Source organism: Protopterus annectens, chromosome 9.part0, assembly GCF_019279795.1.
Source record: "Protopterus annectens isolate FY-2018-M chromosome 9.part0, PAN1.0, whole genome shotgun sequence".
Taxonomy (NCBI): Eukaryota; Metazoa; Chordata; order Ceratodontiformes; family Protopteridae; genus Protopterus; species Protopterus annectens.
The window spans coordinates 924979059-924999935 of record NC_056743.1 but is presented as its reverse complement, the minus strand read 5'-3'; positions in this window follow the sequence as shown (position 1 = coordinate 924999935).

Below are 20877 nucleotides of genomic sequence, written 5' to 3'. Positions count from 1 at the left end.
ATGTAGAGAAATGTGCAACCCTCAAATGAATATTACAATGGAAAGGCACATGTTTTACAAAAGAAATCAAAAGCCTGGTGAAACTATAACAGCATATATTACTAACTTAAAAAAAAAAAGCAAAAACGTGCAGATTTGGTGATCTGAGAAATGAGCTGATAAAAGACAGGCTTGTGTGTGGTATTAATAATGATGTAAAGAGAAAGATTTTGCTTCGAGACAGTGATATAACACTGAGCAAAGCCATTGAGATTTGTCAAATATTTGAGCTTACAGAAAAGCGTACAAATATGCTTACAAATGAGAGAAACGTGCATGCAGTGTCTGCCAGTGTAAATGTCGACAGTGTACAATACAAAGCAAAGATGAAAAAGAAATATAAACCAAAAGGGGCCACAACAACCAACCTTATTGTTAGCTCCTGTAAGTGTGGAGGCTATCATGAACCTAAATGAGGAAAGTGCTTAGCTTTTGGTCAGCAGTTTCATAAACGTAAAAAGTGAAACCAGTTCAAAAGGCTTTGCAAGTCTAAAGTGGGGCATACTTTTATTAAAAGAGAGCATCAGAAGAAGGAAGTAAATCAGATACAGAGCTGTGATAGACAGGAAGTTATAGTCCGTGCTTGTGAAGTAAATCTTATACTGAATCCTCAGAAATTAAAATTCAAACTGAAAGAAGCTACTTACGTGGGTCATTTGTTGACCATTTCTGGCTTACAACCAGAGCTGTCTAAACAAGCAGCAATTCATGATATGCCAGTTCCAGAAAATGTCACATCTTTACAACATTTTCTTGGTATGTTCAGCTATTTAGGAAAGTTCATCCCAACAAAAGTTGTACTACGATAAATCCAGCAAACCTCTTAGACCATTAAGACAAGGAGAGATCTTGAGAATACAAACATCTGAAGGATATGACTGAGTGGGAGTTGTCAAAAATATCTGTGAAGAATCGAGGTCTTATATTGCATAATGATGGAATGGATTTCAGGAGGAATCGAAGACACATATTACCAGTCTCTGAACCTGTGCCAGGGACTCTGTTTCTCAGAGTGACTCTACTTGTTTAAATTCCAGACAACAATGTATCTTCTTCAAGTATTCTTGATGTAATACCTGAAGTTCCAATTGCAAAAGAATCCTCAGAGACTGTCCCTGTTGCTAAATCCAGTCAAAGTTTTTATGTGACCAGATCGGATAGAATTTCCAGACCCATTCCAAGGTACACAGCGACTTGGACCTGAATTTTTTTGTTGTTGATATCTAGCTTGCAAAATATTTTGTTCTCCTATTGCATGTTGAACAAATCAAAGAGGGAGGATGTAGCTCATTGTGTGTATTGTACCTAGTCAGCCACTGTAGCTAGATAACACAAGTATATTAGTTACTGAGCACATGCAAGATCAGTGCCATTTTGTATAGTCAGTCAGAGTGAATGCAGGCATGAATGGAGATACACATGCAAGTGTTTGAAGTAATGAATCAGTTAGCTTAAATATATGTTCCAGTTACAACTCCTGACATTTATATGTACAATAAACAACCTGAATCCATCACAATGTCTCAGTGTCTCGTTTGAATACAAGAGACATGCAACAGGGACCACAGATGATATAGAGATTTTTTTTAGCATGGATCACAGTTAACAGCTCCTTTACACTGATATGCTTTGTCCTGTCTAGAGTGTTCCAAAGACCTTACAATTTACTTCCATAAAAACAGCACTCCATGCAATACCTGATGCATCCATTGTTTCAGACTGAGCATGAGCTGACAGAGAGAAGGGAAAGCCTGGACTTATGGTCATGTGATCCCTCCACCACATCATTTTTTTTCTTTTACAAAACCCAAAATTGGAATTTGAAACTCCAGAGAGTGAAAATGCTTTGTCTACATGGTATTTGAGAAATAAATTACTGAATTTTTCTTCATGTGCAGCCTGGCAAGAACAAGAATTTGAATCACAGATTCCTTGAACCCTAAGATTCTGAGATATACCCTGGATGAAGTCCAAGCCTAATTGCAAAAGCTGAAGAACACTTTCAGATACATGTCCACTTTCTCCTGGGTTAGGGATGCCTTTTGCATCAAGGAATCTAGAATGCATCCAAGAAATATTATCCTGTGGGAAGAAATTAATAGGATGTTTGACTGTCCATTTGAAAACCTAATTGGAGAAGGAGATTTATAACCCATTCAACTCCTGATAGTTGGAAAAAGACTCTGCATAAATAAGCAAGTCATCTAACCAAGGAAATATGTGTAGGCCTTGCGGTCTGCAATGAGCAATCATAGGAGCTATACACTTTATAAACACACTTGGAGCTGTAGATAATCCAAAGAGCAATGCAGACAGCTGATAATGTGACCCGGATGCAGGAAATCCGAGGAAACATCTAAACCTTGTGGCATTTGGAATGTGATGATAAGCATCTTTTAGATCTAGTCTGAAGAGGGATGAGAGGCAATAGACCATGCAAAGTTAGCATCTTAAACTTTGGAATTTTCACAAACTGGTCAAGAAAAGACAGGTGAAGAACTGGTCTCCACAGCATATCTTTTTTTTGGGGGGGACCAGAAACATTCTTGAATAAAAGTCTTTTCTCAACTGATTGTGGGACAATGGTTCTATAACACGCCAAAGACAGAATAGTTTACACAACCAGAGGAAGAAAAAAGTTTTGTCTGGTTTGGAAGATGAGGGAAAACATCCAGGAAGAGGAGGGATCTTTTCCTAGTGCCACCTGTAAGCCTCCTGAACCACTCTCAAAACTCACTTGTCTGATACATTCTTTTTCCAGAAGGGTATATTTAGCGACAACTTGAGTGGAAGCCATAGGGTAAGGGAAGCAGGGAGGTTGGGAAAGGGAAGGGGTTAGCATAGTCATTCTGAGGTGGGGGGTTGCCCTTTCTTCTGAAAGGTTCTCTGCTTCCTTTTTAGAATTTTTGTTTGATGGAAAACTGAAGGATTGATTACTCTGGTTTTTCTTTTTTCTTTTTTTTTTAAGGAAGTAGGATTTAAAGGATTTAGAAAAAGAAGGTGGAAAAAAAAATACTAACCTATTAATTAATTTACCCCATGTCATCAAACTGTTTGAGCACCTAGGTAACAGTGGTGCCAAACACAACTTTTTTATCTATGGGAGAACTTAAAATCTTTGACTTAACTTTCTCAGAAAACATCTGATTATGCACCCAGGCAAACTGCCTCATCACATTAGCAGAATAAGTAGCTCTGCAAACTGAATTAGCACAGTCATACATACTCTTCAACAAATGTTTAGACACTTGAGAAAGGACAGAAATAATATGATTCAGAAAAGATGAAGTAGCAGAGAAATTCCTCAAACTTTCTCCACAAGGAGAATGCAGAAAAGAGATTCTGCTGATAGGGAATGACTGTGGTTAGGGATACAGATAATTGGCAAGAAGGGGCTGGAATTTGCTGGAGATAACTAGCAAAGGAACCAACGTATTGGGAGCAAATAACTAGAAAGGAAAAGGTAATAGAATGGGAAGAGGCCAAGAATTTATTTGGACTGCATGTTAGAGATTGCCTTCCCTATCAAGGATTAATATCAGAGTATAGCCAAAGAGAAAGAAATAGGGGGGTCCTAAATGAAAGACCAGCACTGGTAGAGTTTTTAATAGAATCTGGAACAGAAGCTGCCATTAAAAAATGAATAATTACTACAGCATATAAAATATTGTCTGATAATTATAAGAATCAATCAGAGGAGCTTAGAAAGGATTGGGAAGAGAGAGTGGATAAGCAATTCACAAAGAGGCAATGAGGGGGGATATATGTGTATCTCCCAAATATGCAACAAAGTCTAGAAGATTTAGGATCTTTGCCTGGAAGTGTTTACATAGGTAGTTTTATACCCCAAGTAGACTCCAAAAAATATTTCCTCATGTGGATAGCAAATGTCGGAGGTATGATGGGCAAGAAAAAGGTGGTTGGGAACATATTTTTTGGTAGTGTAATGAGCTGGCAGACTTTAGGGATTTCCTGTGAACTGCTCTGTCGGACATGCTGGGTGAGTGGACTGGATTGACTGGGGAGATGATTTTTTTGAGCTATGATACAGAATCGTAATTGCCTAGACATAGTAAGGCCTTGCTGAGTGTAATTATGATGGCTGCCAAAAAAGCAATTAATAGACAATGAAAATCAAAGTCTAAACCAACTTTACTAGTAGTAGTGTGTCAAATAAATTGTTAAGATCAGACTGTAAAAATCATTAGGCTTTTCAAACTGACAGTTCAAAACGTTTTACTAGTGTACACCAGGAGACAAAAAACTATACAGTACAAGTATAGAGTTTTGACTGACTCTATACAGGAAGTAACTTTGTTTATATAGTATTTACAATCAGCTTTTGCCCACCTTACTGACGTGGTCAGTCACAGGGCATTTACATCACTATAGTCCACAATATTCTATTCATAAGAAGGTGCTGAGGTAATGCTTTTTAAAAGTTTTCCCATGAGAATAACACAGCCTTGCAAGGCACCTGGTCAATTACAATGTCTTTCTGTAAATGTTGCTCTTTCAAGGTTCCAGGCCTGTTCGAATACAATAGTCAGTTCATTTCTTAATACGTTCCTTTGTCTCTCTGGTAAGCAGCTGTACTCTATCTTTGATAGAGCTCACAAGGCCATCCTCCTCAGTGGAAGGAAGAAAGATATACACGTACATACATTTATTTTTCTCTAACCCAGCAGATAATTAATGCTGAAAGACATAAGCCTGCTGAACTGGTTACTGCCAGGGTCAGAGTTCAATCACACTGCAGCTAAGCTTCAGGCAATTACATGCAAGATCATTTCTACTGCCATATTGTAAAATAGAATAAAATGCATTATATACTATTTGCTTCTAAACTAGCACTTCATATATGTTTAGATATATATTTTTCTAACATTCTCCCTCCTTTTAATGCTTTTTATTCTATCCAGAAACATAAACAACATTATTTCATTCCCTAGCCTCTTCCTCTCTGGAACTTTTAACTAGGCAAGTCATTTGTTTCATATTTCAGGAAGAATTTCATTTGGTATTAACAGATTCAACTCCAGATCTTGATACATAGTCTCGGTTACAGATATGTCAACAAAGTCCCTAACTAATCTTTTCATACAAGGTATCCCGCAACAGACACATGCTCCCAATATGAGCAAAACAACACAAATGGCAATCAAGATATTCATTAGGATTGAACCCCATCCACCAAATAGATTCTGGAAAAAGTTCATCAGTGGGTTTGGGCCTGGTTCCACCATGGCTGATACCTGCTGTATTACCTCTAGGTGGTCGTTGATCTCGTGCTTATTATCTGGTATGTACGCACAGCATTCTTCTTTAATAAGCACGCACGTACCACCTCTCGCCGCTAGGGTGAAGTCAAGAGCCATTCGATTTTGTAGCACAACAGTTCTCATTGCATTCAGTTCATCAGTCACAAGTTCGAGAGCGGAAAAAGTCGCATTGCTCATTACTTCAAGAAGTTTTGACAACTTCCTCAGTTCCCAGATTGATTTGACTGCTCCATAGGCTGGGAATATTCCAGCCCAGGATATAACACTGTCACTCAAGTCCATATGAGTCAATTTTTCTTTGTCTTTTACGGATGAATGATCTTTCCAACCAGCTTCGATTTTACCCAGTGGATTAGTAGGTTTCTCGACTGAGTTCCCAGTTCTTCGAGCTATATCTCTTACATTTCGTATCTTACCCAGAGGCAATTCTGCAGTATGTCTTATGGCTGGAACCAGATAACCCAAAAAACAACTGCCGGACCAATTCTCAGGTAACCATTTATATGCTTTTTTCCCACAAACAAAATAACAATTTTCTACTTTAGTACTGATGCGGATTAACTCTGAATGAAACATTTTCCTGTCTATAACAGACAACTGTTTATACAATTCAGGATTTTTCTGCACATCTTTCAACGTTGTTCTCATTAAGCTTAAATACGAATCATAATTCGTGCTACAACTAGTACTCTGATCTTTGGCTTTTATATAACATTTGTAAGACACAGTTATGTTACAATTACTCCAACCAACTTGGAGTGTATCGTTTTTATAAAAACAAACAATTCCTTTTTGTGTAACAGGTAAGTACAGTGCCACTTTGTCCTGTGATCTCACAGAACCTGTATCAAAAAGTAGATTTTCCCAGGTCTCATTTATCCCCATGGGGACAGCAGACATCAAAAGTCCTCCATATGCTGTAGGTATGGCAGTACAAACCCAGCAATTTGAAATGTTCATAGTCTCTACATACACACGCTTCATGGCTAGGTATGTGTTAAAGTTTGGATGCCAATCTGTGGCCAGTTCATCACGTTTCATTATTTTTATCTGTGTAGTTATATGCAGGAAAAATCCCAGCAAAAGAAAAGTCACCATGAACATGGTTAATAGGTGTATGATTAGTAGGACAGTAAACCAATGTCTTTGGGGTTGCTTTGTATTTTTATACACTCTGCCCCTGGTCATTCTGTCTCTGTGGTATATCAGCTACAAAATGTTTATCAAGCTGAAAATTCTTTACCGGTTTGCAATGTGTCAGGTGAACCCAGGACGACCTCTCCGCAACCTTTACTGCAGTAGGCGTTGCCAACAGTACCTGGTACGGACCTTCCCACTTTGGACTCGTCCAGTTCTTTTTCTTGATAACTTTCAACCACACCCAGGATCCTGGAGTTAGCACTGCGTCCGGCTTCGTTTGTTCTTTATCTGAAAAAGAGTTTAACTGCAAAACAGTCTTATTGGTTAACAATCTTTTCATATAACTGGCTAATGAGCCATCGACCTCCAGCTCTGCAGGCATGAGAGCTTTCCACTGTGGCACATAATATGCCCTTCCAAATACTATTTCAAAGGGGGTCAAACCCTTTACATTTGGAACTGTTCTCATGCTCAGCAATGCTAAAGGTAGACAGCAAATCCAATTCTTCTGAGTCTCACTCATCAACTTCCTTAACTTATTTTTCAAAATCCCATTGTACCTCTCCACCAGTCCTGCTGACTGTGGGTGGTAAGCGCAATGATTCTTCAAGGAAATCCCAAAGAATCTCCCAAGTTGCTGGATTGTCTGGTTGACAAAATGTGTTCCATTGTCACTATAGATTCTTTCCGGTATGCCAAATCTAGGAATTATTTCCTTTACTAGGGCCTTTGCCACCGTTGCTGCATCCGGATTCCTGGTTGGGAAAGCTTCTACCCATTTTGAAAACATATCTATGATCACTAAACAGTATTTCTTTCCTTCACATTTATTCAGCTCTATAAAATCCATACAAATAGTATGGAACGGATATGGTGGTGTAGGGAAACTCCCTCGCTTCGGTTTGAATGCTCCCTGTGCATGATGTTTACTGCAAATATGACACGCTGCACAAAATTTTTGTGTGTAGTTCGTAAATCCGTATGTTTGGAATATTCTGTTAACTAACTGTACCATCCCCCCTGTTGAGACATGGCTCTGCCCATGGCTCAACAAAGCCGCATATCTAAATAAATTAGACGGTAATATTGGCTTTTTCTCTTTGGAGATGTACAGTCCGTCTTCAAGGATTGCTCCTCGTCTTACCCACTTCTGTTTTTCTGCTTTCATAGTTAATGTTTGCATTGTTTTTAACATTTTGAAATCTAAAATCTCAGAGGGTTGTAATTCCTCATTCAAAAAGAAAGTTTCTGAGTCTGAGGCTGCTTGTTTTGCAGCTGCATCAGCTTGTGCATTACCTTTCGAAATCTTATCCTGTTGCTTTGTATGAGCTGCACATTTACAAATAGCTACTTTAGTAGGTAATTGAATGGAATCTAATAAATTCAAGATTAATTGCGCATGATTAATCGGTTTTCCAGTGGATGTTATCATTCCCCTATTCTTCCACTGCTGCGCAAAAACATGCACTGTAGAGAAAGCATACTGACTATCAGTATATATGTTCACACATCTGTCTTTCGCTAGAGTGCAAGCACGTGTTAAAGCTATCAATTCTGCTGCTTGAGCAGACAAGTTATGCTGCAGGGGTTGGGCTTCTACAATCTCAACATCAGTAACTACTGCATAACCTACTAGATTCTTTCCTGTAGGACCCTTTCTACATGATCCGTCCACATAAAATGTCACCTCTGCATCATCTAAAGGTATATCAGTAAGATCCTGTCTGGGTAAAGTTATTTGCTCCATTTCCTGTAGGCAACTGTGTGGTGTGCCATCCACAGGAGTCGGAAGTAACGTTGATGGATTTAATGTTGTACAACGTTCAATCACCATATGAGGTTGACTCAGGAGTATGGTCATACAAGAAAGATGTCTAGCAGGGGACAAGAATGCTATTTTCTCTTGCAGCAAAATTATCGCAACTGCATGAGGCACTCTCAAAGTGAGAGGGTGGAATAATACCATTGAGGCCGAAGCCTGTACTGCCATAGCAGCTGCAACAACTGCCTGTACACAATGTGGCAATGACCGTGCCACTGGGTCCAACTGCGATGAGTAGTAAGCTATGGGGCGTTGCTTACTTCCATGCTGTTGCGTCAAGACTGACATCATATATCCCTGCTTATAATCTACAGTCTGAAAAAATCTCTTATGATAATTCGGGAGTCCTAAAACTAATGATAAAGCTATCAATCGTTTTAGCCTGCAGAAAGCTGTTTCTGCTACTGGAGTCCAATGTAGTATATCTTGTGCTGCCATAGGTGTTTTAAATATTAAATCAGCCAATGGAGCCGATTCCAAAGCATAGTTTGGTATCCAGCTTCGACAAAAGTTAGTCGTCCCCAGGAAGGACATCATTTCCTCCTTGGTAGTTGGCTTGGGTGCTTGTAAAATTGCTGCCTTCCTATCTTCATCTAATGTTCTACCCTCCTTGGATACCACATATCCCAGGTACTTGACCTGTGTTCTCCAAAGTTGCAATTTATGCTTGTTTACTTTATGTCCCTGTTCTGCTAAAAATTTCAATAATGCTATTGTATCTTCCCTACATTGCTGCTGGGTAGGGGCCACAAGCAGGATGTCATCCACATAAAGTAGAACTTGACTGCCCCCGGGTGGAGTAAACCCCGCCAGGTTGCTAGCCATCTCATGTGCAAATATTGTTGGACTTTCACAGTATCCCTGCGGTAGCCGAGTATAGGTGTATCTGTTACCCTGAAATGTAAAAGCAAACCAATACTGACTATCTGGATGTATAGGTATTGAAAAGAAAGCATTGCTTATATCTACCACGGTAAAATACTTCTGTTGTGGCTTTAAATCATTCAATAAAGTGTGTGGTCTGGCACCGTAGGTGCCCTAGGTATTATTGCATCATTTACAGCTTGTAAATCCTGTACCATCCGCCATTCCCCGTTTGCTTTTCTAACAGGAAATAGAGGGGTATTACATGGTGAATCTAAAGATTCTACCAGTATCCCTTTCTTGAGTAATGCCGCTATTATAGGCTTGATTCCCTGCTCTGCATCCTTCCTCAAAGGGTATTGTTTCTTTTGCGGTCTAAATGCTGACTTCGGTGTAATGGTTACTGGACCTGCTGTCCGAATAAGCCCTACATCTGATTTCCCTGTTGACCAAAGAGTGCTTGGTATATCACACAAGGCTTTTTCTTCTTCTTCTAACAAGAACACCAATCAGCTGCCCTCACTCTGCTGTAAGTGTACAGCTGGACGTGCTTGCGTTAGCCAATTTAATTTTTGCTTCTGTATTCCCTGTTCTGACAATTCTAAGTCGGTTTGCCTTTCCCATCTTGTCACTCTTTCACCCAGGTCCACCCATCTGACATTTTTATGCTTGGTTAAACTGACATGCGGTAGCCTGTTGGACTTATATAATCCCATGAATTCCTGAGGTAATGAACAACTCACCACACTATTACCCTCAGTATCCCAGTACAAGGTTCGTAACACTAGTCTATTGGCAGGATTTCTGAACAATTTTTGCTCATATTCCTTCCTGAACAATTTTTGCTCATATTCCTTATCAGGCCCTGGTGTGCTACAATAGTACAGAGTACAATGTAACAAATGTTGCTGATCAATGTGAAGGGAGGGTACCTTACTGATGGCTACGTTCATCAGTTCCTCGGTTACTGCCCCTGGGCCAGTCGTGACTAGGTCCTGGCTGTACCAATAATAGGTTTCACCCTCAGATCGCACCAAAAATGTATCCATTTGCCTTTGTGCCTCCATACCCTTCATGGTAGGAACTACTGCTATGCCAAAGAGCTGCATAAGGTCTCTCCCCAGTAAATTTACTGGACATTTTGCAGAAAGTACTATTTTACTTCTCTGGGTCATACCTGAAACAGGGTCAGTTATTGCTATATCATGGGAAAGTGGTTCCCTGTATAGCTGCCGTTTGCTGCTTTCACTAATATGTAGTCAGGTGATTCAGAGTGTTCCGGTAACTTTGAAGGGTGTATCAAAGTTTGTGATGCTCCTGAATCACACAAAAATCTCACTTCCCTCCCCCTCCACCAGAAGTGTAACTTCTGGTTTTGTGTCCGCCAAATAGAGCTCCAAGCTCAACAAGGCTAAATCTAAAACTTCGCTTTCCTCATTTCCTACATCTGTTTGCACTTCCTTTATTCCTTCTGCTGCGTTTACATTTTCTCCCTGCCCATTAGTCTCTCCTGATGACTGTTGAACGTTGTGACTGTCATATAGTCAATCCTCATCACTTCTATCCTTCCCTTCCGTAGACGTTTTTTTATTCAACCTGCAATCCCTTGCTAAATGTCCCCTCTTCCCGCACTTAAAGCACTCACCTTTTCTCTTTCTTTCCTCAAAAACCTCTGAGTCTCTGTCAGAGCGTTTATTGCCCTGAGTGTTTCTCTTACCCTTTTTACCCGACTGTACTACAAAGACTTCTGCTCCATCTTCAGCTGTGAAGACCTGCGTCTTCTTTTTCTTCTTACTGTTAAAATGTCTTTCAGCATGCCTAGCATACTCCAGTAAGGCTTGTAGCCTACTCGTTCGATGATCTATCATATGCTTTGTAATAAAGCTACTGATAGGGGCAATGCAACCTTTCAAAAATGCATTTTTCAATTGTTGTTCATATGAACTATCATTTTTCTGATTTTCAGGAATAGGCATACCACTATGGTTATTGAAACATTCTAATAATCTACCATAGTATCCATCTACAGTTTCATTATCTTGTTGTATGCACTGATTAATACAGGTCCAATCTGCTCTAGGTTTCCATTTTTCAGTAATTCGGTCCGTAAGACCCTTCAACCTAGTGTCTAATTCTACGTCACTATGTAGGAGTGGTTTAAGTTGCACGTCACGAGCACTCCAGATGCCACAAACCATGTGCCAATCTGGACCTATAATTTGTCTAATCACCTTCTCTACTTCTTCCCCATTTAAGTGGTAACTCAATCGCATACCTTGTAAATCTTGTATAAACTTTTCATGATTAATTTTTGGATGGGGAATTCCCTCTGTAGCTTTCCGGATATCTTCCGGCGTCCACGGTCTATACACTAAGAGAGTTGGGTCCTGGCCTTCCTGTCCTGCCTGAGGGTTTGGTACTTCAATTAATGGACAGATTTCCTCACTCTCTTCTAGTGAATCTCTTCTTAGTTGAGTGTCCCTAAGTGTTTTACGTGTTCGGGATCTAGTTTCAATAGGTTCTCTTATGAATGGTTGTTTTAATACCCCTGTTGCCACAGGATAACGTGGGGGGGGACCAGCCTGCCCTCCCGCTTCATATCCTGGATAAGGTATCGGAGGGGGTGGAGGGGGAGGGGCCGTCGCTACTACTGTATTATTATCTTCTTTGTCTAAGAATAATGCTTTCGCATTTTTAGTCTTCTGTTCCCTTCGGTTCACTTCCTCTATCCACCTATGTGCTTGAGGAATACCCAACTGTCGCTGTTTTTTCACCTGACCTTCTGCGTCAGATTTTAACTGTTTCAAAAGTTTCACTAACGAAATTTTGTCTAATTTACCATCAAATTCATATTTATTAACCCATTTTGCAAAATATCTCACATTATCTGCTCTCTGCAATTGCATATACTTCGCATCATCCGTCAAGGGCAGATCTCGCGATCTCTTAGTGCACTGATTTCCCATGTCTTAAAAAAGACTGTTACGTAACCCTTCTCTCGTACCACGTGGTATCTTCTTCCCTGTATCCACAGTAGTGTCTAGAATGACTGTTTACTCTGCTCTGTTTTCCCCTGATCTATGACCAAATATACAGTACTTCAATTTGTTCTCGACCTGCTATCACAAATCTTAACAACAATACACTGTAACCTGGTCCCTGATCTAAAACAAAGACAAAGAGGGAAACTCTCCTTACCTGAGCCTCCCGTTTATGACTGCACGTTTTCTTCTTGGGATCCAGTTTTCCGCTTTTCAGCCACAGATCAGAAAGTGGACAGCCTCTTTACACACAACAATTCAGTTGGAGGTCTTTTCACTCAAGAAGAACCATTTTGGCAACTTCTCCTGCGCAGATTTATTACCACCCATACACTCTGACCTGTAGCTTACCAAGGGAATTCCGGCTAAGAAGGACCAAAATGTCAAATAAATTGTTAAGATCAGATCTCTTAGTGCACTGATTTCCCATGTCTTAAAAAAGACTGTTACGTAACCCTTCTCTCGTACCACGTGGTATCTTCTTCCCTGTATCCACAGTAGTGTCTAGAATGACTGTTTACTCTGCTCTGTTTTCCCCTGATCTATGACCAAATATACAGTACTTCAATTTGTTCTCGGCCTGCTATCACAAATCTTAACAACAATACACTGTAACCTGGTCCCTGATCTAAAACAAAGACAAAGAGGGAAAAGTACAGTTTTGTACCTACCATAAATGTAGATGTTCGAAGATCCACATTGCTGCAGTCCTGACACTTGGGTAGTCCGCTGTCCCAGTCGGCCCGAATACCAAAGTATAAGGCTGACGTCGGTCAAGGCGCATTAGTCTGACGTCAGGACGTCAGGGTACAAATGCGCATGACCGACGTCATTTCCTCAGTCTTTTCTTGCCCCAGATGTCAGAAGACCCTAAAAAGATAAGGCCAAACCAAAAAACAACAACACACCAAACACCCCTGTACCAAATATATGTACAATATATACAAAGTCACACAGGTACAATCCTACCCACACAACCACCCCTACACACAGAGGGAAGGAGGGAGGGTATTGGACTGCAGCAATGTGGATCTTGAACATCTACATTTATGGTAGGTACAAAACTGTACTATGTTCTTCATCTCACATTGCTGCAGTCCTGACACTTGGGTAGAATCCCAAAGCAGAGGTAAGGGAGGATGGCAAATCACAAAGAAGCAGGAGCTGACAACATGCCCTGTAAAATAGCAGTGGCAAAACCAGCCCTAGATTTAGAGTAGAGAGGAAGGTGGTAATGCTTAGGAAGGTATGCACTGAACTCCAAGTAGCTGCCTCCAAAATATCCTTAGTTGCCACCCCTTAGAAATGCTGTTGAAGTGGCAGTAGCCCTAGTGGAATGAGGCCTAATCCCAGCTGGAATCCCTTGCCATGATGGGAGTAACAGAAAGTAATGCAAAACCCAATCCACTTAGAAATAGTTTGTTTTGACACAGGCTTACCCTGAGAACTCAAAGCAAAAGAAACAAACAACTGCTGAGACTGCCTAAAATCCTTAGTCCTGCTTAAATAATAACGTAATTGCCTGTGTACATCTAAAGTGTGCAAAATCTTTTCTCCCTTATTTTGGGGATTTGCATAAAAGGTAGGTAAATGAATAGTTTGGTTTAAAGCTACACTAGAAACCACTTTAGGCATAAAGGAAGGATTAGTACGTAAAGATACCCTATCCTTATGAAAAATCAGGAAAGGCTCAACCGCCATAAGGGCCTGCAATTCAGACACCCTTCTTGCAGAGGTAATGGCTAACAAAAAAGCAGACTTCCATGACAAATATTTCAATTCAGCAGTAGCTGCAGGCTCAAAAGGTTGTAGAGTGAGTTTCTCCAACACAAAATTGAGGTCCCAAGCAGGAGTAGGAGCTCTACGTGGGGTCTTATATTCTTTGCCCTCTAAGAAATTGCTTGAACAAAGGATGAGAAAACAATGGTGGGTCACAATCATAGTGAGCTGAAATTGCTGCAGCATGAATCTTAATGGAAGAGAAAGACAAACCTTTGTCCAATAACTCAGTAAGATATTGAAGAGCCACACTCAAATTTGGCTCAGAAACATCCAAATCCTTTGCTGCACACCAAAATAAAAATCTCTTCCATTTTCCTGCGTACATTTTCCTTGTACTAGGTCTTCTGGCTTCCATAATCACATTCAAAACTTGTTGAGGAAGCTGAGACCTGCTATGGTTCAAAACAGAATATGCCAGGCTGTTAGATGAAGAGAGTGAAGCTTGACATTGAGTAGATGCCCGTCCTTCTGAGACAATAGGTGTGGAATCAAAGGTAAGGGCCATGGAGGCTTCCTTACCAGACTCCTCAGTAATGGGTACCAGTGCTGCCGAGGCCAATCTGGAGCTATTAAAATCATCCTTGGCTTGTCTTGTCTGACCTTTAGGAGTACCTTTGGGAGGAGAGGCAGAGGTGGAAAGGCATACACATGAAGATTTTTCCAACTGAACGAAAGAGCATCCACTTTCCAGGCTGTGTGATGAAACCTTTTTGTGCAAAACTTTGGCAGCTGGTGGTTCAGTGGAGAAGCGAACAGATCTATGTCTGGAGTTCCCCAGGACACTGTCAATGTCTGAAATACATGAAGATCCAGTTTCAACTCGTGGGGATCCATGATTTGCCTGCTTAACACATCTGCTAAGGAGTTCTGTGCTCCTGGCAGAAACCTTGCTTGAAGATTCAGTTGCAAGCTTAACGCAGTCTCCCACAAAATCATTGCTTGCCTGCATAGAGGATAAGAATGTGTTCCCCTTGTTTGTTGATGTACCACATGACAGTTGTGTTGTCTGTTAGAATCAACACCTGCCCTGGAAGAAGTAAATCCTTGAAAGCCAGCAATGCAAACTGGACTGCTAACATCTCCTTCATGTTGATATGTAGATGCTGCAGTCTGGCAGGCCACTTGTCTTGTATCCACTTTCCATTCAGATGAGCTCCCCAAGCTGTGTCTGAGGCATCTGTCGTTAGAATCTGACTCGCCTCTGGCCGGGTCACAGAGAGTCCCTTGTTTAGGTGACATTCCTGAGCCCACCACAGAAATTCCTTTTGAATGCAAGGTATTATTTGAATGACAGTGTCCAAATCCTGGCAGTGCTGTGTCCATACATTTTTGAGATACCATTGTAGCTTCCTCATATGCAGTTTGGCATTGGGAAGTACCAGAATACAAGATGCCATGAACCCTAAGGCTTGAAGGACTGTCCTTGCAGTCAGCCCGGACTGATGAGATAGTTGATGGAAGTAAAGAGAAAGATTCTTTTGTTTGTCCGGGGTTAAAAGGCCATCTGGGTTGCTGTATTCAGTCTCACACCCAGAAAGCACATGTCTTGAGAGGGTACTAGACTGGACTTTATTTCGTTCACAGAATACCCTAGGCATCTTAGCACTGCTATCACATATTCCAAATGCTGAAGAAGCACGTCCCTTCCTTGAGCCAGAAGCAGGCAATCGTCCAAATAAGGATAGATTTGTATTCCTTTTAGCCTGAAGAAAGCTATCACTGGAGCCAGAACCTTTGTGAATACTCTGGGCGCAGTAGATAAGCCAAAGGGCAATGCAGAGAACTGATAATGAGAATTCCCAGCTCGAAAACGCAGATACTTCCTGCAAATTAGTCTGATAGGAACATGAAGGTAAGCTTCCTTGAGATCCAAAGTTACCATCCAGTGATCTTTGCCCAGCAGAGGTAAAAGCTGTTGTAACGTCAACATTTTGAACTTGGGAATGTCCAGATAAGTGTTGAGGATAGACAGATCCAAAATTGGTCTCCACGTGTTCCCCTTTTTTGGTACTAGGAACAGGCGAGAATAAAATCCTAGGCCCCTTTCTGGCACAGGAACCGGCTGAATGGCCCCTATTTGGAGCAACAGAGAAATTTGCCTGTGAGCCTCTTTCCTTTGTTGAGGAGGAATGTCTGGCATGCCTTTGAAAGGAGGCAAGGTATGGAAATAAAACCTGTAACCGTGGTGAATGATATCCAATACCCATCTGTCTTGGGTAATTAAACTCCAGTTTTCTTTGAAAAGTGCCAACCTTCCTCCCAAAGGTGCTGCCAGACGAGAAGATTCTGGCAGCTGAAAAGGCAGGTCATTGGGTCTGTTTACGAAAGGACTGACCCCTGCCCTCACCAGAAGACTGAGCAGGTGAACTCCCTGTTCTAGGCCTAAAAGAACCTTGAGCTCTGCCCCTACCACGTCTAGACCTACCCCTAGACTGGGAATCATAAGCAGGATATGTCCACCCCTTGGTAGGCCAATTTCTACTAAACTTCGGAGGCTGAACCTGCAAAAAATCTTTAACAGTCTGCATAGACTTAGCCTTGTCTTCCATTTTCTTTAGAACTGCTTCCACAGGTGAACCAAACAACACATCAGATTGTAAAGGAGCATCTAAAATCCTTGTCTTCACATGCTCAGCTAAATTCTGATCCCTCAGCCAGGCGTGCCTGCGAAGAACCAAACCAGTGGCAGCCACCCTCGAAGAGGCCTGCACAGCATCAAAACCACATTGCAAAGAATGCTTACCCACCTGTTCAGAAACATGAACTAAATCCTGCAACTCTTTACACTCAATACCTTCCGCCAAAGCATCTACCTTAGACTTTAATTGTGAAAGGAGATAATTTTGGTATTTCAACATGTGAAACTGGCAATTCAAAGCTCTCATGGCCAAAGTGGAAGAAGTATACACTTTCTTTCCCCATCTATCCAAAGCCCTCGCCTCTTTATCAGGAGGAACAGGATTTTTAACAACAGAAGCCTTAACACCTTTAGGCCCCTGAGAAACAGTTTCTGGGTCTGCCCTAGGACTCTTAAAAGATACTTATGAGCTTCAGGCACCCTATAATATCTATCCGGTTTAACTGGAGCAGGAGGCAAAGAATCAGGGTTCAGAGAAGCCTCTGCAAAAACATCCTCCACCACATCTAGAACAGGAGGTATAGCTAAAGGCCTATGCTGGGGTAGAAACAAAAATTCCCTAAGCCTTTTCCTGGAATCAGAGAAATCCTGACCTTCCCATTTAAAATGCTCCCTCATGGAATGAAGAGTCTCTGAAAATGAAAAATCCTCAGGAGGAGAAGCAGAAGGAGTAGAATCATCTATATCAGAATCAGAGTAAGGGGAATACTCCTGCAAGTCTTCAGCCGAAGACTCAGAAGCATCCGAACACTGCTCAAAACTCCCAAGCTCAGGTACCACCCTAGGCCTCTTATCAGGAGGGGGCATAGAACCTCTAATCATTGTAATCAAATCTTCTGCCATCTTAAGCATATGCTTCTTAGGTACAGACCCTGAAGAACTAGGGGTAACACCTGAAACAAAACCTGGCCTGCCCCTGGGAGAAGCCTTGGAAACAGCAGGGTAGGGCCTAACCACCTTAGGAAGGGAGGGAAGAACAGCTACCTGAGAAGCCCCTTCCGCCTGGCCTACCTCCTGAGAGGTCACATCTTGCAGTAATAAAGTCTCTCCCTGGGATTCCAAAGAAATTTCTGGCTGAACCTCTGGCTCCACCGAGCCCTCTAAAGAACCAACGTCCGGAACGGACGGTTCTTCCAGCCTAGGCTTTGCTGTTTTGTCCTTGCGCTTTTTGAGCCAGCGGCGCCGGAGCATCCGACGGCATTTTATAATTACACCGCTTCCCAAACACTAACCTGGCACAATCTAATCTTCTCTTTATAGTGCGTTTGTTAAATCTAGCACAAGAGCGACAGCCAACAACGTCGTGCTCAGGCCCTAAGCAAGGTATACACAAGGTATGGTAATCCCTATGAGGTATCTGTTTCCCACAAGAAATACAGTTATTCACTTTTTCTGACATCCGGTAAAATACTGAGGCAAGAAAAACCAAAATATTCCCCAACGGGTACTTAGCCAACTTGGATTCGGTCTGAAACTCCGACTTCGGAAAATCTCAGAACGCCAACCTGCACTTGCAAAACTGCTTCTGCATCGGACCATGCGGCAAAAAAGACTGAGGAAATGACGTCGGTCATGCGCATTTGTACCCTGACGTCCTGACGTCAGACTAATGCGCCTTGACCGACGTCAGCCTTATACTTTGGTATTCGGGCCGACTGGGACAGCGGACTACCCAAGTGTCAGGACTGCAGCAATGTGAGATGAAGAACATCTCTCCTTACCTGAGCCTCCCGTTTATGACTGCACGTTTTCTTCTTGGGATCCAGTTTTCCGCTTTTCAGCCACAGATCAGAAAGTGGACAGCCTCTTTACACACAACAATTCAGTTGGAGGTCTTTTCACTCAAGAAGAACCATTTTGGCAACTTCTCCTGCGCAGATTTATTACCACCCATACACTCTGACCTGTAGCTTACCAAGGGAATTCCGGCTAAGAAGGACCAAAATGTCAAATAAATTGTTAAGATCGGACTGTAAAAATCATTAGGCTTTTCAAAATGACAGTCAATAACACAGGAAGCTCAAGTTCAAAACGTTTTACTAGTGTACACCAGGAGACAAAAAACTATACAGTACAAGTATAGAGTTTTGACTGACTCTATACAGGAAGTAACTTTGTTTATATAGTATTTACAATCAGCTTTTGCCCACCTTACTGACGTGGTCAGTCACAGGGCATTTACATCACTATAGTCCACAATATTCTATTCATAAGAAGGTGCTGAGGTAATGCTTTTTAAAAGTTTTCCCATGAGAATAACACAGCCTTGCAAGGCACCTGGTCAATTACAATGTCTTTCTGTAAATGTTGCTCTTTCAAGGTTCCAGGCCTGTTCGAATACAATAGTCAGTTCATTTCTTAATACATTCCTTTGTCTCTCTGGTAAGCAGCTGTACTCTATCTTCGATAGAGCTCACAAGGCCATCCTCCTCAGTGGAAGGAAGAAAGATATACATGTACATACATTTATTTTTCTCTAACCCAGCAGATAATTAATGCTGAAAGACATAAGCCTGCTGAACTGGTTACTGCCAGGGTCAGAGTTCAATCACACTGCAGCTAAGCTTCAGGCAATTACATGCAAGGTCATTTCTACTGCCATATTGTAAAATAGAATAAAATGCATTATATACTATTTGCTTCTAAACTAGCACTTCATATATGTTTAGATATATATTTTTCTAACATAGTGAATATGGTAACAGAGGTAAACCAACTGGATTTGGGATCTTTAAAAAAGGGAAGGAGCAATCTACATAGGAAAAATGGGAATTGTGGGAACAAAATATCCAGAGAAGGAACGAGGTTCAAAAGGCGGGATTTGAATGAGCCATATAATGCTTAACTGACAATGAATGGGTAGATTATAAGTGATGTATAATGTTTGCAACTACAGTTGTTTCAATGGTGTCTGTGATGTATAATGTTTGCAGCTACAGTGGTGTCAGTGTTGTTTGTTTTTCATTTATATAAATGTAAGACTGCCCATGTCATACATGATAATTTAATAAGGATGTTTATTGAAAAAAAACCTTCTCTACAAGTCAGGAGGTAATTTAACATATAAGCCTGGTACTTCACAATCTTAGAGTCCAAGAAGAAGACTTACTATTTATATCAGAAGGAGAGAGGTTGATATTGACTTAAGTTCTTATTAGTAGCTGGAGAACTAACAGAAATAGCTGTTGAATCTGACCTTAGATGAGAAAATAAATATTTTTAGACTGAGGAACCATGTCTGTCTGCCTTTTTGGGGGATTAAAGCTTGACTTTCAGGGTTAATGCTGGCAAAATCAAAGGCAACCTCCAGGGCTGGCAGGATAAGAGGACAGGAGAAAAATGTGTGATATGCATCTAAAGCATTCTACAGTGTCTTTTGACAAGCATTCTATAGTATCTTTTGACAGAACAGGGATATCTACTTTTTCCCACTGAAGCAAAATATTCACTCTAGACACAGCTTATGCCAAGGAAAATTATTCAAAAGGAGAAACTGAAGATTCCCTATCATCAGTATCAGTATTAGGGACAGGAGAAGAAAAAGTTCAGCATTGTAAGTAAACGTACCATAACAGTAAATGTCCAAATAATCATTGCTGTAATAGTCTAAACTGCAGGTTCATAGGTATGTACTAGGCTAATGGCCCTGAAGCCTTTACAAGCCTAGCCCATAGAAGTGCCCTGGCATCATACCGCCCGACGTTAGTTCCCAGTACCTCTATCAAGTAGAGCCAATGGAGTGATCCCCGGGGTGAACTTTCTATTATCCATCCACTCATCAAGAATTCTCTTGAACAGGGACAGCGAGGTGCTCTGCTTGACATGTATGGGAAGTCTATTCCAGAGCATGGGCAGTCTCTGTGAGGTACCTGTCCTTTAGCATTTGAAAGTACCTGTTGATTGTGGTAATGAGGTTGAGGTCTCTGAAGCGTGTACTGCGGAGGGACTGGGATTTCTTTATATGTAGGATTTCTAACAGAGCTGGGTCAGACATGGCCTTGTTAAGTCAAGCAGAGATCACCTCTAAGCAGGCAATATTAGACAAAAAAATAGCTGGAGTCTTTTGAGTCTGTCTGTGTTGGACATGTGTTTAATGCCTAGGATCCTCCTCATGAGGTACTTCTGTGGCCTCTCCAGCTGTTGCAGGTGTCTAGTGAGGTACATGCCAAATGGGGAATTATACTCAATGATTGATCTAATTAGGGAAGAGTAGAGAGAGAGAGGATGACCTCTTTCTTTTTAAAAAAGAAGAAGAGCTGGCTGAAGAAT